At 45.0% G+C, this 22,276-nt stretch overlaps 1 long non-coding RNA gene and 1 pseudogene across 1 annotated transcript; one reads left to right on the forward strand and one right to left on the reverse strand.

Moving 5' to 3' along the window:
• Positions 1 to 381: 381 nt before the first annotated feature.
• On the reverse strand, positions 382 to 14,969 carry LOC139356525 (uncharacterized). Its single transcript, XR_011608510.1, has 3 exons — positions 14,759 to 14,969; positions 3,865 to 4,559; positions 382 to 1,261 (listed from the first exon to the last, which is right to left on the reverse strand). It is a non-coding gene; the product is annotated as an uncharacterized lncRNA (long non-coding RNA).
• LOC105497681 (elongation factor 1-beta-like) lies at positions 8,622 to 9,771 on the forward strand (annotated as a pseudogene).
• Positions 14,970 to 22,276: the final 7,307 nt, after the last annotated feature.

The raw sequence follows: 22,276 nt of genomic DNA on the forward strand, positions 1-22,276 counted from the left end.
TAAGAATGGTTTTCTTCCCCTGCTTGAAGTCCCAGAGACACTGACTAGGCTTTGGGGAAAACTAAGAAGAAAATGCCCACCATAGAATTTTCATAGATAGAGCTATAGGAAGAAAAAAGGGAAGGGGTGGGTTTGTATATTGCTTTAATTAGCAAAACCAGGAAGTAACACAAACCACAAATGTGACCTGCATTTAAAAATCATTTTCTCAGTTGGGCACTGTGACTCACATCTGTAATCTTAGCACTTTGGGAGACCCAGGTGGGAGGACTGCTTGATACCCGGGGTTTGAGACCAGCCTGGACAACATAGTGAGACTCCCATCTCCACAAAAAAATAAAAAATTAATCAGGCATGATGATGCAGGGCTGTAGTCTTAGCTACTTCGGGAGGCTGAGGCAGGAGGATTGCTTGAGCCTAGGAGTTCAAGGCTGCAGTGAGCTATGATCATACTGCTGTACTCCAGCATGGGTGACAGTGAGACTGTCTCCAAAAATTTTTTTTAAAAATTATTATCTTCTGATGGCTCTCTTGTTTTAGACGGAGTCTCGCTCTGTCGCCGAGGCTGGAGTGCAGTGGCACAATCTCAGCTCACTGCAACCTCCGCATTCTGGGTTCAAGCGATTCTCCTGCCTCAGCCTCCCGAGCAGCTGGGACTACAGGCACGTGCCATCATGCCCCACTAATTGTCTGTATTTTTAGTAGAGACGAGGTTTCACCATATTAGCCAGGATGATCTCGATCTCCTGACCTCGTGATCCACCCACCTTGGCCTCCCAAAGTGCTGGGATTACAGGCTTGAGCCACCGCGCCCGGCTCTGATGACTCTCTTATGTATCATTTTGTGATGCTCAAAGTGTCCCCAAGAATAGGGCTTATTTATTGCCATGCAGAGAGAGGAATCCAGACGTCCTAAAATCCTGGCTCAGTTTCCAGAGTCTCCACTGAGCCCATCTCTTGGGAGACAGAGAGACAATATTCTTTCAAAACGAATGAGACAGCATGCCGGTTCTGCCCCCCTTCCCTGGCTCCCTCCATGAGTGGGTCAGCCTGGCTCTCCAAGAAGCTCCCTTTTCACTCTCAGCCATTAGGAAGGGCCTGATTCCAGGCAGGAAGTCAAACTCCACAGCTCTCTGCCCGTGCATACTACAGAAGCCATCAGGAGCATTAGGGTCTGGCCCAAGAGCTGCCACCAAGGACTCTGGTTTCTGTTCCACCTGAGATTGGGTCTGGATACCTCAGTGTCCAAAACTGGAGACCTCTGGAAAACAGATGAGGGAGGGAGAGGGGACAGGAATAAGAACCTGCACGCACCGGTGTAGTGCCGTGACAGAATCACAGCTCACTGCAGCTTTGACCTCCCAGGCTCAAACAAGCCTCCCACCTCAGCCTCCCAAAGTGTTGGGATTACAGGCTTGAGCCATGGTGCCTGGCCAATTTTTTTCTTTTAACAGTTCTTAACCTTTTCTGGGCCACAGATCACTCTAGGATCTTTCTTTTTTTTTTTTTTTTTTTTTTGAGACGGAGTCTCGCTCTGTCGCTGAGGCTGGAGTGCAGTGACTGGATCTCAGCTCACTGCAAGCTCCGCTTCCCGGGTTTACGTCATTCTTCTGCCTCAGCCTCCTGAGTAGCTGGGACTACAGGCACCCGCCACCACGCCTGGTTAGTTTTTTGCATTTTTTTAGTAGAGACGGGGTTTCACCGTGTTAGCCATGATGGTCTCGATCTCCTGACCTCGTGATCTGCCTGTCTCGGCCTCCCAAAGTGCTGGGATTATAGGCTTGAACCACCGCGCCCGGCCCACTCTAGGATCTTAAGAGGATTTCTAGGAAGCATGCCCCAGGAAAAGGCACACGTACACACAATCTGACAGGCAGCATCAGGATGATCCCTGTAATCCCAGCACTTTGGGAGTCCGAGGCAGGAGGATTGCTTAAACCCAGGATTTCGAGACCAGCCTGGACAACATAGTGAAACCCTGACCCTACAAAAAAATACAAAAAATAGTCAGGCGTGGTGACATGTGCCTGTAGTCCCAGCTACTTGGGAGGCTGAGATGGAAGGTTGCAGTGAGCTGTGATCATGCCACTGCACTATAGCCTGGGTGAAAGAAAAAAAGAAGAAAGGAAGGAAGGAAGGAAGGGAGGGAGGGAGGGAGAGAAAGAGAGAGAGGAAGGGAGGAAGGGAGGGAGGAAGGAAGGAAGGGGAAGACGGGGAAGAACAGGAAAGAAGGAGAAAGAAAGAAAGGAAAAGAAAAAGAGGAGGAAAGGAAGAGGTGAAACGTACACACTGGCATAGTTCAACTGAGCAAAGAAGGATTTGTGAATTGGGTAGCCCCTCAATGAGAGGGTCCGGCTAGTCGTGTGGTATAAGAAGATTTACGGACAGAAAAAGGAAAATGACCTGCAGAAGGCAGAATGGAGGTGTAGAGACAGCCCACGTGGTTACGACACGCATTCGCCTGATTTAAACATGATTTGAACAGTTGGCCACCTGTGATTGGCAGAAATTCAGTGACTGGCACAAGAGGAGGTTACGGTCTGTTCACACATCCAGTTAGGTTACAGTTCACTAGGTAGGAGAAGCCTTTAGGCTGAACTTAAAATATGTAAGGAGGCAGCTTTAGGCTAAACTTAATTTAACAGAACCATCACTAGAACCCACTCAACTGCCTTAAAGGAGATGACAAAAAAAGAAAAGAAAAGAAAAAAAGAAAAAAAAAGAATGGTACTACCGCTGGGTGTCCTGGAAAGTTCAGCGCTGCAATTACTCGCTTCAGAGCCACACAGTCTTTGCTCCCTGTCCCACTCTGTCTGTACTACAACCCTGTCTGGGCCACCTCAGCTGAGGCTGGGGTGGAAGGGCACAGATATTACCAAGAAGGTTCTGAGAATGGGTGTGAGGGGACAGCTCTCAGGGAGACAGGTGTAGGCCGGGCAGGTACCAACACAGTGTCTGCTGCAGCTAGGAGTAGGAGGAGCACTAGATGAAGAGTCCAGAAGCCTGGGACTGGAGGCCCTCTGAGCTGGGGTTTTCCCGGTAGATTCCCAGGCCTCTTTCTCAGGTCATTCCAGCTCGTTAAAGATTCAAATGAAGGTCCGGAAGCCCAGGGTGGCTGTTCCAGAGCTCACAAATGCTTAGGCTGGTTCCCACGTGCTCATTCCCCAGACCCCCAGCTCCAGGGGCTCATTGGCCTATGCCTTCCTTCCGCGGCGGCTCCTTTTCCTCTTTGTGCCCCCTCACTGGGGGCTGGAGGGCTGGGTTCTGATTCAGGTAGGGGAAGAGGCATGTTGAAACATTTGCATGCAAGACAGACATACGACATTGTAGGGAGAGCAGACAATTCAGTGAGTCTATCCCTGGCCCTCTGCTGGTGAGATATGTGAGCTTGGAGGAGCCTCAGTTTTCTCTTCTGTAAATTAGGGGCAGTAATTCTTTTCTTAGCGAATCCTCCCTCCTGGCCGAGAGCGGTGGCTTACTCCTGTAATCCCAGCACTTTGGGAGGCCGAGGCAGGTGGATCACCTGAGGTCAGGAGTTTGAGACCAGCCTGACCAACATAGTGAAACCCCGTCTGTACCAAAAATACAAAAAAATTAGCTGAGTGTGGTGGCACGTGCCTGTAATCCCAGCTACTCAGGAGGCTGAGGCTGGAGAATTGCTTGAACTGGGAAGCGGAGGTTGCAGTGAGCCGAGATCGCGCCATTGTACTCCAGCCTGGGCAACAAGAGTGAAACTCCCTCTCAAAAAAAAAAAAAAAAAAGAATTCTCCTTCCTGTCATCCACCTTGCTAATTTTTGCTCTATTCTAAAGCTCATTCAAGCATCAGCTCCTCTAGGAAAGCATCCTTGTCACTCTTTGCTCACCTTCCAAAGCCAGGTTAGGTGCCATCTGTCCCTTTTTCCCCATAGCATCTCATGCTTATCTCTAATCCGAGCAGCCCGATCAGGCCGGGTTGTGACAGCAGGATCGCTGGTGTGTTTCTGCCACATGACTGGGAGGAAATAAAACAAATAGAACAGGAGTTGAGAAATAACCTCATTGTTGCACAGAGGTTGTGGAGGTGGTTTCTACAGCATGTCCTAGCCTATTCTGATTGATGCACACTTAGCATTTCTTGCATGGAAGTGAAGAGTCTCGATCTATCTCCTGAGGTTGTTAGCAGAATGGAATGAAAATGCCTCTAACTCTAGCACGGTTAGTAGTTCTTCATAAATTTTAAAGATGATATGACCAACATTGGCAGGAAACCGAATGTCATCATTAATAGCATGGACGCTGGAACCTGGCTACCTAGGTTCGAACCCCTGCTCTGCCATTAATCCATCAGTGTTGGAATAAAAACAGAATCTAGCTAAAAGTGTTTGTGTGAAGATTAAATGAGGTAACATATGTGAAGTGCTGGTGCGTGGAACTCCTGGGTGTGTCTGTGTGGTTGGGGATGGTGGGTGGTGGTGGAAGCTGGCGCTGACAAGTAAGCAGAGGCAGCATGTGCCCTTGGATTACAGAGATGGAGGCAGATCCAGGTTTGGGAGGCCTGATGCTTCTGTAGTTCTTGGTTCTGTAACAAAAGAATACAAAACTACGAATGCCGAGTTAGACATGAAAGTGAATGCTTACATACACATTTTATGAAGTTGTCCAGTACCATGAACATCACAAGGTTTTTCTGAAAAATACCTAGTATTTTTTATTAACGATTTGAAATCCTCTATTATAATCATTTTCCTACTATATTTGACTGCATAATCTTTAATCACCTTGCTATAGTCTAAATGTTGGTGTCCTCTCTACGTTTTTATGTTGGAACCTAATTTCCAAGGTAATAGGATTAAGAGATGAGGTTTTGGGAAGTGATTCAATCACAATACCCCACCCTCATGAATGGGACTCGTGCCCTTATAAAAGTGGCTTGAGGGAGCTCATTTGTCCCTGCCGCCACGTAAGGACTCAGCAAGAGAGTGCCATGTTTTAATCAGAGAGCAAGCCCTCACCACACACTGAGTTTGCTGGCTCCTTGATCTTGAACTTCCCAGCCTCCAAAACTGTGTGCAATACATTTCTATTGTTTATAAAATACCCAGCCTAAGGTATTCTGTTATGGTAACCCAAATGGACCAAGATACATCTTTGTATAAACAAGGATTTTGTTACATTTTCCATAGAGAAAATAGAAAGATAATCAGCCTCTCTCTTCTAGTGTGGTTGATCATAAATTTGTTTTTATATGGAGGCTGGGTGCAGTGGCTCATGCCTGTAATCCCAGCATTTTGGGAGGCCAAGGTGGGTGGATCACCTGAGGTCAGGAGTTCAAGACCAGCCTGGCCAACATGGCGAAACCCCGTCTCTACTAAAAATACAAAAATTAGCCGGGTGTGGTGGCGGATGCCTGTAATCTCAGCTACTTAGGAGGCTGAGACAGGAGAATCACTTGAACCTGGGAGGCAGCGGCTGCAGTGAGCCAACATGACACCACTGCACTCCAACCTAAGCGACAGAGACTGGGTCTCAAATAATAATAATAATACATAAAAATAAAAACATAATTTGTTTTTATATGGAGAGTTTGGAATTCTTTGTTTCAACTCCGTAACAAATGTCACATATAAGCGATATAAGTTTTTTTTAGGAGGGTTGTCAAATTTGAGGAAATATCAAGCTCCTGTCATGAATGAACTGTAATCTTCCAGGGCAGTGAAAGTTTTCTCGCCCAGTGAATGCCTAATGCACAGTGACTCATTGAATTGGTAACACCCATAACCAGTATGTCCCCGTAACGTGGGTCAGGCATTTGATATTATCTTCAGAGTTGTTAGTATTCGTTAGCAAATCAGTAAGCAAGTTTAAATCTATTCCGAGTGGGTCCCTGTAATTCACTCTTATCATTAGATTATCAAGCAATCCAAAAGCCTGACCATTGTTGTTATTTAAAATGTGTCTCTTATTCTCAATTCATTATGTTTTAGTGTTATCTGAAATTGATTTTGTTATGCTTCTCAGTGTCAGAATAATTTTCTTTGGTTTTATTGCTCATCTTTGTTTCTTTTTGTTTCATGTACCATTTTTTTACTATGTTAATTTTTCTAGAGGATTTCAAAAATATATTTAAAGATGCAAAAATAAAAGATACCCTTCATGTGTATCCGCATCAGGAGGCTGCAAATTTCTCACCTGTTTTACTAAAAAGTCCCCAAAACATCTTTCCAAAGTGTGATTAAAACGGAGCATTTCCAACTCAATCTCCCCTTAGCAAGACCCCAAAATGCCCTGAGCCAGGACATTGCCACTGATGGAAGAGAAATTCGATAAAGGGAAGTTAGAATGAAAAGAAACAGTGATCTTAATAGATGGCCACTAAAATGTCTTAATTTTTCAAACTTTACAAAAATATATGATCATGTCAACCTTTTGCCAGGGTCTCTCCCAGGGCTTAAAAGGTCCCGCAAGCTTAATCATTGAGTTAGGCACTGAACTGTGACCTGAGAATTCTTAGAGATTCATTTGTACTATGTACGAAGTTACTAACTTCTATTGCTGTTATGAAAATTAAGCAGACCTGGTTTTTCCCTTCAAGTACCTTTCAGGGAACACGAGGTATACATAGAAAGTATTTAAAAATAGCTTATTGGCAACTATCTTCTGTTATATATGTATATTTATAAAAAACTACTAGGAGGTAATTTTAGAGTCATACGCAGTTGTAAGAAATAAAACAAATGAAACCCCGTGCATGGTTATATTACATTATCACCATCAGGAAATTAACATCGATACAACCCGCCAAATTTATACAGGTGTCACCAGTTTTACATACACTTGTGAGTGTATATTTTTGTGCAATTTTATCACATATCCATGAGTTGCTTTATTAAAGTATCTTTTAATGCTTAATTTAAAAAAAACCCTTCAGAATAATAAGCGTTTGGAATATAACTGAATACAGATGCGTATAATCTTGCATTTAAGATTTGGATTTTATTCTGAAGGCGGGAAAGGGCCACTACAATGGTTAGAATGGACATTTTCTGAAAGCTGAATGTGGACATGGTGGAGGATGGTCTGGCTGGAGCAGGCTACCCATCGGACGGGTGCTGTTCACCTCGAGGGTCTTAGACTCTCGGGGTTGCTCTGGGTAGAGTGCTGGGGGGACACTCCTTGCCCAGCAGCCCCTCAGACCCCTCCTACTCCCCGGGCCCCGCCCATCCCCGCGCCGGGGCCCAGCTGCTCCTCGCTAGGGCCCCGCCCTCCCCAGTTCCCTGAACACAAACCTCGCTGAACTTTTCCTGAGCGCGGAGCCCTGAGAACCCAGCGGTGAACAAAACGCTGACAGCCCAGTCAGGGAGACAGACAGTAAACACATGCCCCCAAATATATAATCATGTAATTACAGGCTGTGGGAAGTGTTGTGAAAGGAAAACACACCGGACGATGTGGGTCTCCAGGGGTCCAGGGCGGACTTCCCCTGGGGAAGCTTCCCAGGCACATCTGGACCCGAGTCCTGGCGCTGCCACTCGCGAGGCGGGTGTCCTGAGCAGGCTGGGTGGTCCAGTTGGACCATGGGCTCTCGGATCCAAGTGGCTCGACTGTCGAGCCTGGTGTAAACTGGCACTTCCAAAGCGTAGTCTAGAAAGGTTAGAGCTTTAGCAGCTTCTTGGAATGCGTATTTATTTTTGTTTATACTGCTCTATTCTATGCCCACTCCTTGGAGGAATTTTTTTGATCTCTTGCAGAAGCTAGACTGGATTAGAATCCCGTCCGTGTGATCCAAAAGTGCCCTGTGCCTTATTACAAAGCTCAGCTTGCAAGGTCTTGGGATTTCCTGTGGGCCTTTCTCAGCAGCTCCAGGCCCCTTGGATCCCGGGCTGTGCGTTCGTCCTCTCTCTCTCTCTCTCTCAGACTCAACAGCAGTGTCATCGTCGGCATCATAACTAACTCCTATGCAGTGTTTTTAGGGTGCTGGGCATTGAGCTAAGCTCTACGTTATTCATTCATTTTAATCCTCATACTCTGGCCCCTGGCAGGCACTTTATAAAACGTGTTGGTTAATAAATTAGACACAACGGAAGGAAAAAAAATCACGGATTTTGTTTTCTAGGCACTTTTAGCTTCACAGAGGAGGTGACTTTGAGATGAATTTTGAAAGCGGAGTTCACCAAGCAGAGACGTTGGGATTCATCACTGGAGAGGAGCTGGGGCAGGTATAACAGGTGCATCAGATGCTCCAGGAATGGTGCTTAGGGAAGTGTGGCTGGATGTTAGGTACAGGCATGAGGAAATATTGAAACAACACCAACCTGGATATATATAGCTTAAGCTCTACAGATGGTTATCTTAATTTTGTGAATACATGCAACATACTTTATGGGGATTTCCAGAAACACTTTGGGGATTGTTGGAACTCAGGTCCTGCTGTAGCAAGTGGGAGCAACAGTCAGTCAAAGACGGGTTCTGGGTCTACAGATAAAACAAGGTTACTTATTTTTCTGCTGAGGAGCGGAAGCTTGGGTGATAAAATGTTAGAGGAATAAAAAAAAGAATGTAGCTTCTTCCTCTCTCAGCACAGGGCGCGCACAACTTGCGCTCTTTCTGCTGCTCCCAGCTCTTGGATACAGTGGACGACGCCATGGGTTTCGGAGACCTGAAAAGCCCTGCTAGCCTCCAGGTGCTCAACGACTACCTGGCAGACAAGAGCTACATCAAGGGGTATGTGCCATCACAAGCACATGTGGCAGTATTTGAAGCAGCGTCCAGCCCACCGCCTGCTGACTTGTGTCATGCCCTACATTGTTATAATCAGATCAAGTCTTATGACAAGGAAAAGGCCAGACTGCCAGGAGTGAGGAAAGCTGTGGGCAGGTATGGTCCTGCTAATGTGGAAGACACTACAGGAAGTGGAGCTACAGATAGTAAAGATGATGATGAAATTGATCTCCTTGGATCTGATGAGGAGGAAAGTGAAGAAGCAAAGAGGCTAAGGTAAGAACGCCTTGTACAATATGATCAAAGAAAGCCAAAAAAACCTGCACTTAAGGCTAGGCATGGTGGCTCATGCCTGTAATCCCAGCACTTTGGGAGGCCAAGGCGGGTGGGTCATTTGAGGTCAGGAGTTCGAGACCAGCCTGACCAACATGGTGAAACCCCACTCTCTACTAAAAACACAAAAATTAGCCACGCGTGGTGGTGGGTACCTGTAATCCCAGCTACTCAGGAGGCTGAGGCAGGAGAACTGCTTGAACCCAGAAGGCAGAGGTTGCAGTGAGCCGAGATCATGCCACTGCACACCAGCCTGGGCAACAGAGTGAGTCTCCATCTCCAAACAAAACAAAACAAAACAAAACCAAAAAAAAAAAAAAAAAAACCCACAGTAAAATAAGATCAATAGAAGAAAAAATACATGATAAGTGCAAAAATTAGAGAGGATCATCAAACCTAAAAGAAAAAAAAAAAAAACTCTGCACTTGTTGCCAAGTCCTCCATCTTACTAGATGTGAACCCTTGGGATGATGAGACAGATACAGCGAAATTAAAGGAGAGCATCAGAAGCATTCAAGCAGATGGCTTAGTCTGGGGCTCTTCTAAACTAGTTCCAGTGGGGATACAGATTTAAGAAGCTTCAAATACAGTATGTGGTTGAAGATGATAAAGTTGGAACAGATGTGCTGGAGGAGGTGGTTGAAGATGATAAAGTTGGAACAGATGTGCTGGAGGAGCAGATTGCTGCTTTTGAGGATTATGCATAGCCCATGGATGTGGCTCCTTTCAACAAGATCTAAAATCTATCCTGGATCATTGCACTTAAATAAAAGCTTGAAAGATTGAAAAAAATGTAGAGTTAGAGAAGCTGGAAATCTAATCTAGTTTTAGTCACTTATGCTGATTGGGTGACTTTGGGCAAATTTATTGAAGTCTCTGTAAAATGGGGATAATGCTAAAATCTACCTCATAAGGCCATGTATTTAACAAGACGGCAGAGCAATTGAGTGTTTTAAAAACACCCTACATATTTGTTTGTTGTTTTAATCACAACAGTATAGTCAGTCTTGTCTAATTCTTGCTAATATGTGGTAACCATTCTGTAACCTATGTTTCTTAAGTGACACCAACTTTAAATGCAGTCTTCATAACAGTTTTGGAACATTACACTCTAGATTTGTTCCCACCACCTGTGTGAGAACCCCCCCCCCATTTCTCTCCAATTCCTCTGATTCATGGCCTTCCCTGAGACCTAGAGCCTTGCTTCTCAAGGTGTGGTCTGCAGACCAGCATCACTGCCTTCACCTGTGATTGGTTAGAAGCGCAGACTCTTGGCCGGGTGCGGTGGCTCACGCCTGTAATCCCAGCATTTTGGGAGTTTGAGGCAGGTGGATCACCTGAGATTGGGGGTTCAAGATCAGCCTGGCCAACATGGAGAAACCCCATCTCTACTAAAATACAAAATTAGCCGGGCATGGTGGCACATGCCTGTAATCCCAGCTACTCAGGAAGGCTGAGGCAGGAGAATCACTTGAACCCGGGAGGTGGAGGTTGCGGTGAGCCAAGATCGCACCATTGTACTCCAGCCTGGGCAACAAAGAGCGAAACTCCATCTCAAGAATAATAATAACAATAATAATAACAGATAGTATTTATTGATTGCTTACCATGAGCCTGGTGTTATGCTAAGCACTTAATATACATTGTCTCATTTTGGGGGCACATTTCTTTTTTTTTTAATTTTAGCCATTCCAACAGATACATAGTCAGAGTCATGTATTTCTCAAACCTCTTTAGTGGATGCCATTGGTTCAGTGGTCACTATTGGTTGCCTACCCAAAATTTGTGTCTACAACTTTCTTTCCAGCAGATTCCTATTTTCTCACGTCTCCACTCCTCACCATGGGCTTCGGGGAGAGCTGACCTGAGCCCTGATTCCGTGTAAAGGCTTTTATTAACTAAGGGTAATCCCACTCCCCTTGATAATTGGTTCAGGAACGGGCAGCTGACCCAATTCTTTCCAAAGAGTCTTCAGGTGGTCTGTTGGGAAGGTTTCTTACTCTTAAGAGGGAGTTGCAGGGAAAGGTGATCTTCTTGGCTGTTGTCATGTCTGGATGTTATGCTTGGAACTTCTGCCATTTGGCTACTAGTTTCAGGGTGAAGTTCTCTTTGGAGTGAAGGAGCAGAGCGATGCTTCCTTACCAGCGTGGAGCCGCTAGACCAACCCTCTGGGCTTCCAGGTGTTGTGAGATTCGCTTGTTATATAAGCTAGACTGAGTGAGGTTTCTGCTCCTTGCTTTTTTGTTTTTGTTTTTGTTTTTTTTTTGAGGTGGAGTCTCCCTCTGTCACCCAGGCTGGAGTGCAGTGACAAGATCTCAGCTCACTGTAACCTCCGCCTCCTGGGTCCAAGGGATTCTCCTTCCTCAGCCTCCCGAGCAGCTGGGACTACAGGTGCCCACCACCATGCCCGGCTAATTTTTGTATTTTTAGTAGAGACGGGGTTTCACCATGTTGGCCAGGATGGTCTCAATCTCTTGACCTCATGATCCACCTGCCTCAGCCTCCCAAAATGCTGGGATTACAGGCATGAGCCACCGTACCGGCCTCTCCTTGCTTTCTAACAGATATAATTTGCTGTAGATTTGGCACCCAGCAACCTCTGTGGGACGTGCTGGTCCCCAGAAGACACAGCTACTTCTTCCTGGAGGCTTTCCCTATGGGGTTCTCATAAAGGAAAGCTTCTCTCTCCATTCACCAAGGCTAATGGAATGGAAAAGGAAGGAAGGGGTTCTCCTGCAGGTAAGCACTGCCTCTTCTATTCGTTATCTGTGTGACCCTCGGCAAGCACTTTCTCTCCTTGAGACTTCGTTTTCTTATGTGCAGATTGTGGGGCCAAGGATCCCAACTTGCTTCCCAGGGTGTTGGTGAGATTCCAGGGAGACACTGGGAGGGCAAGTTTTCATCACCAATCAAGGGCCTGCAAATCCAGGGCTGACACTGCTCGTGGACGTGCTTACCTCACAAAGTTGGTCAATGCCAGAGTTGGGGCTGGATCTAAGTCTCCTGACCCCCAGAGCAATGTTTTTTTCTATCATAACCTGACTCAGCCTCTGCCCTAAGGGGTCATCTATTTTCTGTCTTTTTCTTCCTCAAATGCAAGGCATGAGCATGCCCTGAAGTATAACTGTGTCAGAGTTTCTGGGGCATTTCTTTCAAATCGACCATTTCTACCCCCAACTTGGCGGGTCTCATCAGGGCCCAGCTTGGCCGAGCCTGGCGTTGTAATGCATTGGCTGGGATGGGCCTTTGTTGCCTCTTTGGGCTGCAGCCCCCCTCCCACCCCCACCCCTGTCGGCTATAGCCACTTTTGCTCATTTCTCTTGGGAGCTGCCTAGCTGCAGAGAAAGGCCTTTGGAACCCTTCTCTTTTCAGCCATCCTTTATTGAATTTCACCTCCATTTTTTTTCCTTTCCAAATAGGAACATCATTTATCCAGGACTTTAAGTTGCAGAGGTCTTCAAGAGCTTTCTCTTTCCCAGCTGCATTTGTTGACACACAGTCAATCTGTTTCTTGCCTCCATCCCCTTCCCCCCGCCCCACCCCCCACGCAGGCCATAAAGTGCCTACAGCTGTGCCCTTTATTACCCTTCCCTTTCTATGCCCACGAGGGGAATGAGCTGAAATATAGCACAGCCATTACTGCTAACAAAAAGGGACAATTTTAAAGCATTTCTGCTTTTCATAAGGGAAGCTGATGGCACAAAAAGAAAATACATCATTTTATTGTAAATGTTTTTAAAATATGGGTCACTTGGCCATAAGCAGCCTCCAAAGTCGGACAAGTTTAAAGCGAAAGCAGTCACATAGATAGCAGTTTTTTCCCCTTGCCTTTTAAATTACGCTAATTGACACCAAGAAAAACAGGGAGGCGGTAGCTCCTACCAACCCACACACTCCGTCTCCAACTCCCTCCTCTCTCTACAGTGAAGAGCATGGGAAATGTTTGCCAGGCCAAGAATGGTGCCCCCATACTAAGAAGCCCTTTTTACTTCTGTTTCAGCAAGTATTAAGACTAAGAGGCTGTGGTCCGGTCTTTCAGGATGGGATGGTTTTCCCAACCCTGGTGGGAAGGAAACTCTCATGTTTGCTGAAAAAATTCCAAAGGAGGAAGGCTGCCTGACAGCTCCCTGGTGTGTGTCTGGGCTGGCTGGGTCTGGCCAGGAACGGAGGGTCTGGGTGGAACAGATATGCTGGTAGGGTAGGCAAGGGAAGTGGTTGCTCTTCCAAAGGGGACACTGTGTCAGTGATTTTGAAGATAAATGGATGTGATGGTTGTTGGGACTATGGTGAGAGATTAGAGGTAGCAGAAAGAAACATGCCATATTCAGATTGATGGTCAAAGGGTGTGCCCTTGCCACCTACTCCTCTGCAGCCCCCACCCCTGTGTTACCGCCTCTTATAGTGTGAACCAGGCTCCGCCTCTGGGAAAGGAAGTAGGGCTTGAGAACAGGATTTGAGCCACAGGAAATAGGACCAAGTTTCTAACGCAACTGGAATGAGGCGGGTTGGATTATCCACTCCTGAGAACCAGCTGTCTACATGATACAAAGGATTGAGACGTGGAATCCAAAGAGCTGGACTCAAGTCCTGGCTTTCCAGTGCTCTAGCTCCGTGAACACAACCTCTCCGAGCCACAGGACCCCAGTCTGAAATGAGGATGACAGTGGAGAAACTTCCACCACACAACACTGCTGTGGGCAGTCAATGAGCTCATGTGCGGGATGTGAATCTGGCAGGTGTTCAATGGTCAAGGAAAATATTTGATGAAACTGATTCTGAACCAGGAGGTGGGGCCCCAGGATATGCTATCTGGGCTATATGGATGGCTAGACAGATTTCCAAGACATTCAGATTCAAAACTAGAAATGGTATCAAGGGATGCTTAGAAAGTGTCCCTAGATGGAGATGCATGAAGAAGAGGCATATTGGATCAGGGTGCTGAGTCCTTTGGTAGGTAGAGGGCATGGCTTAGAATCTGCCAATCTGCTTTTGATTCCAAATCTACTGCTATGTAGTTAAGTGACCTAAGCTTCTCAGCCACCACTTCCCATCAGTACATTAGGAATAAAACCAGTGGGATGACATAAGGTTGTTGTGAGGACTAAAATGAAATTAATCATACAACGCTCTTAGTGCATCAACTGTCAGAGTAACTGACTGCATTTTGTTATTCTTATTATTCCTGAGAACTTGCAGGTGAGAAATGGAGACTGGTTGATGATGGCTTCTGTCCCTTCCCCTCCTTTCTCCTTCCCTCCCCTCCCTTCCTGTCCCCTCCTCTTCCTGCCCTCACCTTCCCTCACCTACCTTCCTCTTCCTCCCCTCCCCTCTTCTTCTTCCCCTCCCCTCCCCTCCTCTTCCTGCCCTCACCTTCCCTCCCCTCCCTCCCCTCCCCTCCCCTCCCCTTCCCTCCCTTCCCTTCCCTTCCCTCCCTTCCGTCTCCTCCCTTCCTTCCCTTCTCGCCAGCCTGCCAAATCAAAGAGAGTAGTTGTTTAGCACAGGTTTCTTAAGAATTGACTGTAAATCATCTCTGAAGACAGTGTGATCTAGTAACTAAAAACATAATTTGAGGGTCATACAGATGACTATGAAATCCCTGTTCTGCCAACTCTAGCTCGCTTACTTTGAACAAGTGATTTTATCTCTATGCACCTCAATTTCTCATCAGTTACAAGGTCCTTACCTATCCATGGAAGTATTGAGATAATGCATGTAATAATTACATACCTCTTCTTTCCTGAGAGTCTATCTCCTGCTTTGCACTGGAGAAAGCAACACTTTTTACACTTTAAAAAAAGTGTAAGGTGTAACAGGCTGCAGATGTAGCAGGGGTAATGAAAAGGAAGGCTGGACTTTACAAATAAAATATAAATGAGGATCTCTAAGATCTAACTCTGAAAGAAGATTCTCCAGAGGATGGAGCTGCTAATATAGTACTGAGGCCTCTGTTCTCCTGAGTTCTACCTTCAGCGTGCTCTCACAGTTCAGTTCCTACTGTTATGGCTTTGTTTGATGATGATGATGATGATGATGAAGATGATGATAATGATGATGGTTATGATGATAGCAAGCATTTTTGTGCAAGCTTAGAAAAAACTCCAGGCCGTTTTGTACCAGTTAGAAAAAACTCCCCTTCCACAGCTCTCCTAAACATGGTTAAGACTGGTGAGAACTTAAAAAAAAAAAAAAATCTTACTAAAAAATAAGGGATTAGGAGGCTGAGGCAGGAGGATTGCTTGAGCACAGGAGTTCGAGACCAGCCTGGGCAACACAGGGAGGCCTTGTTTCTACAAACAAAATTAAAAAATAAAAAATAAAAAACAAAGGAAAGCAAAGTGGAAACACAGGAAGCGTAAGAAGCCTGAAACTCTGGCTTCAGTTTTCTGACCCTCCTGGAGCTGGAGTGCTCCCAGGTACTGTCCAATTTCACACAATGTTTGTGATATTTATGCTCTGTGTCTAGCTCAGCATGGTATCGGTTTTTCTGAGACTCAAGTATACAGTCAGGCAGCCCTTAACAAGAGGAAAGCGTTCTAAGAAGCTTATCATTAGGTGATTTCGTCATTGTACGAACATCACAGAGTGGACTCACACAAACCTGGATGGTCTAGCCTGCTATACACCTAGGCTAGATGGCATAGCCTGTTCCTCCTAGGACACAAACCTGTACAGCATGTGACTGTACTGAATACTGTAGGCAATTGTAACACAACGGGAGAGATTTGTGTATCTAAACACGGCTAAGCATAGAAAAAGCACAAAGTACAGTATAAAAGATAAAAGATGGTCCACCTGTACAGGGCACTTCCTATGGATTGAGCAGGACTGGAAGTTGCTGTGGGTGAGTCAGTGAGTGAGTGGTGAGTGAATGGAAGGCGTTGGACAGCACTGCACACTCCTGTAAGCTTTGTAAACACTGTACGCTTAGGCTATACTAAATTCATTAAAAAATGTTTTCTTTTTTCAAGAATAAATTAACCTTAGCTTACTGTAACTTACTTTATAAAAAAAATTTTTAACTTAGTGACTCTTGTAATAACACTTAGCTTAAAGCACAAATAACGTTGTACAGCTGTACAAACATATTTTCCTTTATGTTCTTATTCTATAAGCTTTTTCCTATTTTTAAATTTTTTCTTTTTTCTTTTTTTTTTTTTTTACTTTTAAAAACTTTTTTTGTGGCTGGGCACAGTGGCTCACGCCTGTAATCCTAGCACTTTGGGAGGCCGAGGCAGACAGATCACGAGGTCAGGAGTTCAAGACCAACCTGGCCAATATGGTGAAACTCCGTCTCTACTAAAAATACAAAAATTAGCTGGGCATGGTGGTGTGCACCTGCAGTGCCAGCTGCTCAGGAGGCTGAGGCAGGAGAATCACTTGAACCTGGGAGGTGGAGGTTGCAGTGAGCCGAGATTGTGCCACTGCACTCCAGCCTGGCAACATAGTGAGACCCTGTCTCCACAAAATATTTTTTAAAAATTAGCCAGGCATGGTGGCACACACCCGTGGTCCCAGCTATCCAGCAGGCTGAGGTGGGAGGTCTTGAACTATATTGGCCTTGAACTCCTGGCCTCAAGCAATCCTCCTTCCTTGGCCTCTCAAAGTATTGGGATTACAGGTGTGAGACACTGCATCCAGCCTTCTGTACATAATTAAGTGTGATACTTGTATAGGCCTGGCAGCACAGTAGGTATGTTTACACCAGCAGCATCACAAGCACGTGAGTAATGCATTGTGCCACGATGATACGATGGCTGTAATGTCCCTAGGCTGCAGGAATTTTTCAGCTCCATTATAATCTCATAGGGCCATGGGCATATGTGCTGCCTGTTGTTAACTGAAATGTCATTATGTGGTTCATGACTGCACTTTAAAATAAATGAACCACTACCCAGTGTACTGCTTATCAGTTAATTCTATTTTATTTAATTGCCTTCTTCAGCTCTAGGTTTATTTATTTTTAGGTCTTGCATATTTGCTCTGCTCCTTTCTTAGAGCTGAAGCCTATGATAATTAATCATGGTTTCGTAGACGTTTTCTTTGGCTCCCTGTTTTTTGGTTTGTGTTGGCCTCTGTTTTTCATGCGAGAGGATTTCCTCAAAGGTCTAGACTCTGTGGACTGTCCCTCCACATGGACAAGTGAGACACGGAAAATCTGATTGGGAGCTCTGGGTGAGCTGATGGTGTCTTCTCCAAGGCCTGCGTGATGTGGACTCATTCTGTCTCTCTGACCTCATCTCCTGTCTCCTTCTTCCTTTCTTCTTTTGTCCCAGCTGCACTGGCCACCCTGCCATTCCCATCATATCTGGATTATTGCTGCCTCAGGGCCTTTGCCCTTGCCGTGTCCTCTGCCTGGAGAGAACATCCCTTAAGTGTTCACTTGGCTTTTTCCTCCCACTTCTTTCAGATCTCGGCTCAAAAAGCAATTTATCCGAGAGGCTTTCCCTGATGACCCTTTATAAAATTTCCACCTCGGCCTTACTCTGCTTTTGTTTCCAATGGACTTATCATCACTCGATGTGACAGTACAGTATGCTGTTTAGATTTATTTGTTGTCTTTCTCCAGAAGAATAAAAGCTCTGTGAGGTTGGGGTCTTTGTTTTGTTCGTGGTTGTGTCTTTTGCACCTGCTGCAGTGCTTGGGATATTAGCACTCAGTGTGTATTTGTTGAATGAATGAATGAATGAATGGTGGCTTCAGTGACTGTGAAAAGGCTAGGATCTGGGCATTTCATTGGAGGATTCCTAATATTCAGTGTCTGTATCTCTTCTTTTGGGTCAGTTTTCTCAGCTAGAAGAGTCCTGGCTGCCAGTATTCTTAGAGCTGACTAGGGAAGGAGGCTGAAGATCCAGTGCTTCAATGTGAGGTCTCTTACCAGATTCTTTTGTTTTCAGTAAGCTACCCCTGTCTTCTTCTATGCCTGAGTCCAGGGGTCTAGAGCCTTTTGAATTAACTTCCTCAGGGAAACTCCTGGCTTATGCTGGGGAGGTGGGTTAGGAGTCACCTGGTTGTATGCACACGCTTGCGAGTGTGTGTGGAAGGGGCCGGTGGGAGTGTGGAATTTGCCTGTTTTTAAAGCCCACCCACACCCTTATTTGCAGATGTTACTGGTATCTCTGATTCCTAAGCCATTCTGGGGTTCTGCAGTGTATATTACAGTGACTGCTGGTAAATGTTTAATTGGCTCTCCAGGGGAATACAAGCTCTAATTTGTGGTGGTTGCTGATTCACATGGTGTCAACATTACCACCACAGTTGACTTCAAGTTCCCATCATGACATCACTGAGCATGGATTTGATAAATCCCTTTATCTCCTCCTGTAGTAAGACTCAGGTCTCAGCCGTGCCTGCGACCCCACTCCATTCTTTCCACAGCTTGGTTGCTCATCTCCTCTTTTCTTTACAAAAGATGCATGTTCTTCCATTAGTAAGCAAGTGCATTTTGAGTTTCTGATACTTGTTACTAAGAGTTACGTTTTTTAAATTATGAGAATTTCTTTTTCTGAAGCCTGAACTTTCCAGGGTCTCCTTTCGCATAATAGTGGCTTATCATGTTTTAACTGAGAAAATACAGATGGGCAAAAGGATACTAAGAATGCAGTAGTAACTTATACAAATGAGCTTTTATCATGTCAATATGTATAGATAAAGTATTTGTATAATAGGAGTCCTTGCATGTCCAAGGCATTATTTGGTATATAAATGATGCTTACTGACCATACACATTTGCAGACTCCTTGAAATAACTCTCAGCCCCACTGTCCTGCTCCCAAACCCAGAGTTGTTTAGTTCACAGGTTGGGAGCCAATGGTTCAGATGATCTTTTCTCTGAACATTCTCATTCCCATGAGTTAAATGAGCTCTTTCTTGCCTTTCTCCAAGATCTAAGTGTGTTTCTTTTATCTTTGAAATATTTCTTGAATCCATTCCCTTCTTTACATCTACTGCCAGTGTTCTAGTCCAGGCCCTACTTGCCCCTCCCATGTAGAGGCAACAGCTTTCTGTCTGGTCTCTTCTGTCTGTCCCTTCACCAATCCATTCTCTGTACGGCAGCCAGAGTGCTCTTCCTGGTGGGGTCCTTTTCATGTCCGAAAGGCTGCTGCTCATGTGTCCAGCCATGAGGCATGGGATAGCTGTTTCCATCACACTCAACAACTTGTGTTCTGTAAACCTTTTGCCCAGGAGCTTGGGTTTGACCCAGTTCTTTGGTAGCAACAGCCTTTTTCTAGTAGATGGAAAACGTGTATGTTACCTACAGAACTTTGTTACTCACCCCTGCGATCCTCCTGGCCAGCATTAGCCACACCTCAGCCCGGCATCCTGTAACATTTAGCAAAAGACTTTGGTTCTGGACTTCGTACACTGTGGGCACTTAGGGGACAGGACCTGTCAGTTATGTTTGTATACCCCAGCACACTGACGAGTACCCGGGACATAGTCGATGCTCGATCAATGTTAATTGAACAAATTGATATGGATTGGTGTGCTGGGGAGTATAGGTTTGAGACTAGTTCCCAAATGGGAGCTAGATAAGAAATGTGTGAGATATGGAAATGAAGTAAGAAAAATGTGTTGCTTTCCCGATTCTGTTTTTCCCATAGTATTTATATGGTCCCATAGTATTTATATGGACTCTGGCATCAGGCTTGAGTTCAAATTTTGCTATGTGTATCAACTGATAAGCAAATAGAGAGGGCTGTGTGCTTGCACACAGTGCTTAACACCTTTATGTCTGAAAGGTGGATGGAAGCTATTATAACAGTGCTTACTTCTCAAGATTGTTATGAAGTTAGGCTGTGCATATTAGTGCATGTTAGTGCACAGTCTAACTTCATGTGCGTGGCACAGTGATTGCTCAACAAATATTTGCAGCTCTTATTGTGAAGTTCAGTGCAGAAAAGGTAGAGGTCTCTGAGATCTGGATATCGCTGGAGGGTGGGGCTTAGGATCTTCACTGTGCTGCACTAAAAGAAAATGCAAATCTGACTCCAGAAGCCATGGAGAATAATTTTGATCTTTTCTCTTAGAACAGCCTTTCTCAACCAGGGTTCATCTGGACCTCAGAACACAGAAAGCGACTGGAGTGACTATTTTCTCAGTACTCAGAATGTTACATTGCTTACACCGTTCTAGACGCACGGGGGATTATGTTCATTGTCTACAATTCAGGGCATGTAGGCTTCACTATCTCCAGTCCCCTGTGCTTTAAGAAAGGCTGCTCTGATACTCTGATGTTTCTTAGACCTGGTGCAGAGACTCAACACAGTGCATCAGAGTCACATCACTTTAAAGTCTTCTGTAGAAACCTCTCCCTCTCCTTAAACCTTCTCATAGTTGCTACAAATACCTCCCTTCCTCACCTGTAATTTGTTCCTTGAACACTTTGTTCTCCATATTGTGCTTATCACACAACTATTGACACGTGTTACTTTGCTTTTCCTGAGAGTCACACATCACTCCCCATCCCTGTGTGCTCTCTACTTCTGAAACTGCAGTGAATATCTCCAAAAAAAATTAATGCCAATAACTGACTAAACACTAAACATGGTTGATGTCTTTTTTTAATGCACTTTTCTAAGTCACCTGGCACTCTTGCTCCCTTCAAATAACTCTTCTTGACAAAAACTAGTTATCTGGGTACTTACTCTAGCTGTTCTGACTTGTGCTGCTGAGGCTTCCGTGAGACTGGTGCTGTCTAGCAGAGCAAGTCTGCTCCTCCTGGTGCCACCCCTAGTTCCTGCTGCTCTTCAGCACTAACAACTCACGCTGCCTTCTAGAAAGCCAGCAGGCACCACCTTTTTAAATTTTTTTTTTTTTTTTTGATGGGTGTGGTGGTCATGATGTCTTCTGTTAGAAAGAATATTGGGAAGGAAACTAGCAGCGTCTGCCACAATTCACATAATGGAATATCATATAGCCATTACTTTTTGAAGAATATTTATTGACATGGGAAAATGCTCACAATATGTTAAAGAAAGCAGGATACAAATCTGTAAATACAGCATGATCCCAATCTTGTAGTAAAATAAATTATATATGCATAGAAAAAATACAGGAAGGAAATACACTAAAACATTAACAGTGATGATCTCAGTTTGGTGGGATTTGGGGTAAATTATTAATTTTCTGCATTTTCCAAACTTTCCACAATGAACATATATTACTTTTATAATCAGAGGGGAAGAGGTCAAGACACGTGACACCTAGTCCTGGGAGGTGGCGAGACTGATGTGGCACTAAGGGGGTGTTTAGAGTCACTAGTACTGCCTCAGTCTGTGTCCTCATTTATTAAGGAGAGATAATAACACCTGCCCTGCCTGCCTCCCAGGACTACTGGGCATCCGAAAGGGTTACAATATCGGGTGATGCTTCCTCTGTAGCAGCAGCTCCAGTGCTTTATTTTAGGACGCACACCTCCGTACCCTGCTTCCAAGGTCAGGAGAGTTGTGGGCAGAGGGGCCAGTCTGCAGCCTTGGTCCCTGGCCTATCCTAAGGGATTCCAGGTCTTCATTGGAAATCCAGTGCTGACCACACAAGTTTCCCACTCATACTTCCACTCCAGGTCACTTCCCTGCTTAAAAACTTCTTTAAACTAGTTCTGTTGAAATAGTTATTGCTTAAAATGGCCTGAGAACGACCACCCTCCTCACCCCACTCTGTTCCCAGCATTTCAGAGCCCTAAGGAGGCACAGTGTGGGCCCAGGTGTGCTGTGGGGAAAAGGAAGGAGCGGTGCTGGGAATCAGGCCACCAGGGTTGGACTCTTCCTTGCTGTGATGTGGGGTAACTTTCACAAGCTTTCTGGAGAGGATCTTTCATATGCGATAAGGTGAGGTTACACGAGATAACATACATAAAAAGCCCAGCATGTAGTAAGCACTGAATAGATATTAGTTCTTTTTCCGTGTGCCAGATGAAGACACTCATCTTCTTCCCCGCAAATTCTCTCTTTTTAAAAACAAAGCTTGGTGCCCAATGCAGAGAAATGCAAAATGAAACAGAATTCACTGAAAGCAGAAGAGCACAGCTACTGAAACAGGACTGTTCAAACACTTACTCTGCATAAAGAAAGCTGGTAAGATGGCATTTCATTAAACACATCTTCAGTTCGTTAAGCTGACATGCATGCCAAAGCTATTTGATTATAGAAATTATAAAAATACTTTAAAAATGCATTTGTAGAATGAAATAACAAAAATACTTGAATTTTTTCTAAACTTTTTTTCACTTAATCTAAAATTATGAAT

Source organism: Macaca nemestrina, chromosome 10 (genome assembly GCF_043159975.1).
Source record: "Macaca nemestrina isolate mMacNem1 chromosome 10, mMacNem.hap1, whole genome shotgun sequence".
Lineage (NCBI taxonomy): Eukaryota > Metazoa > Chordata > Mammalia > Primates > Cercopithecidae > Macaca > Macaca nemestrina.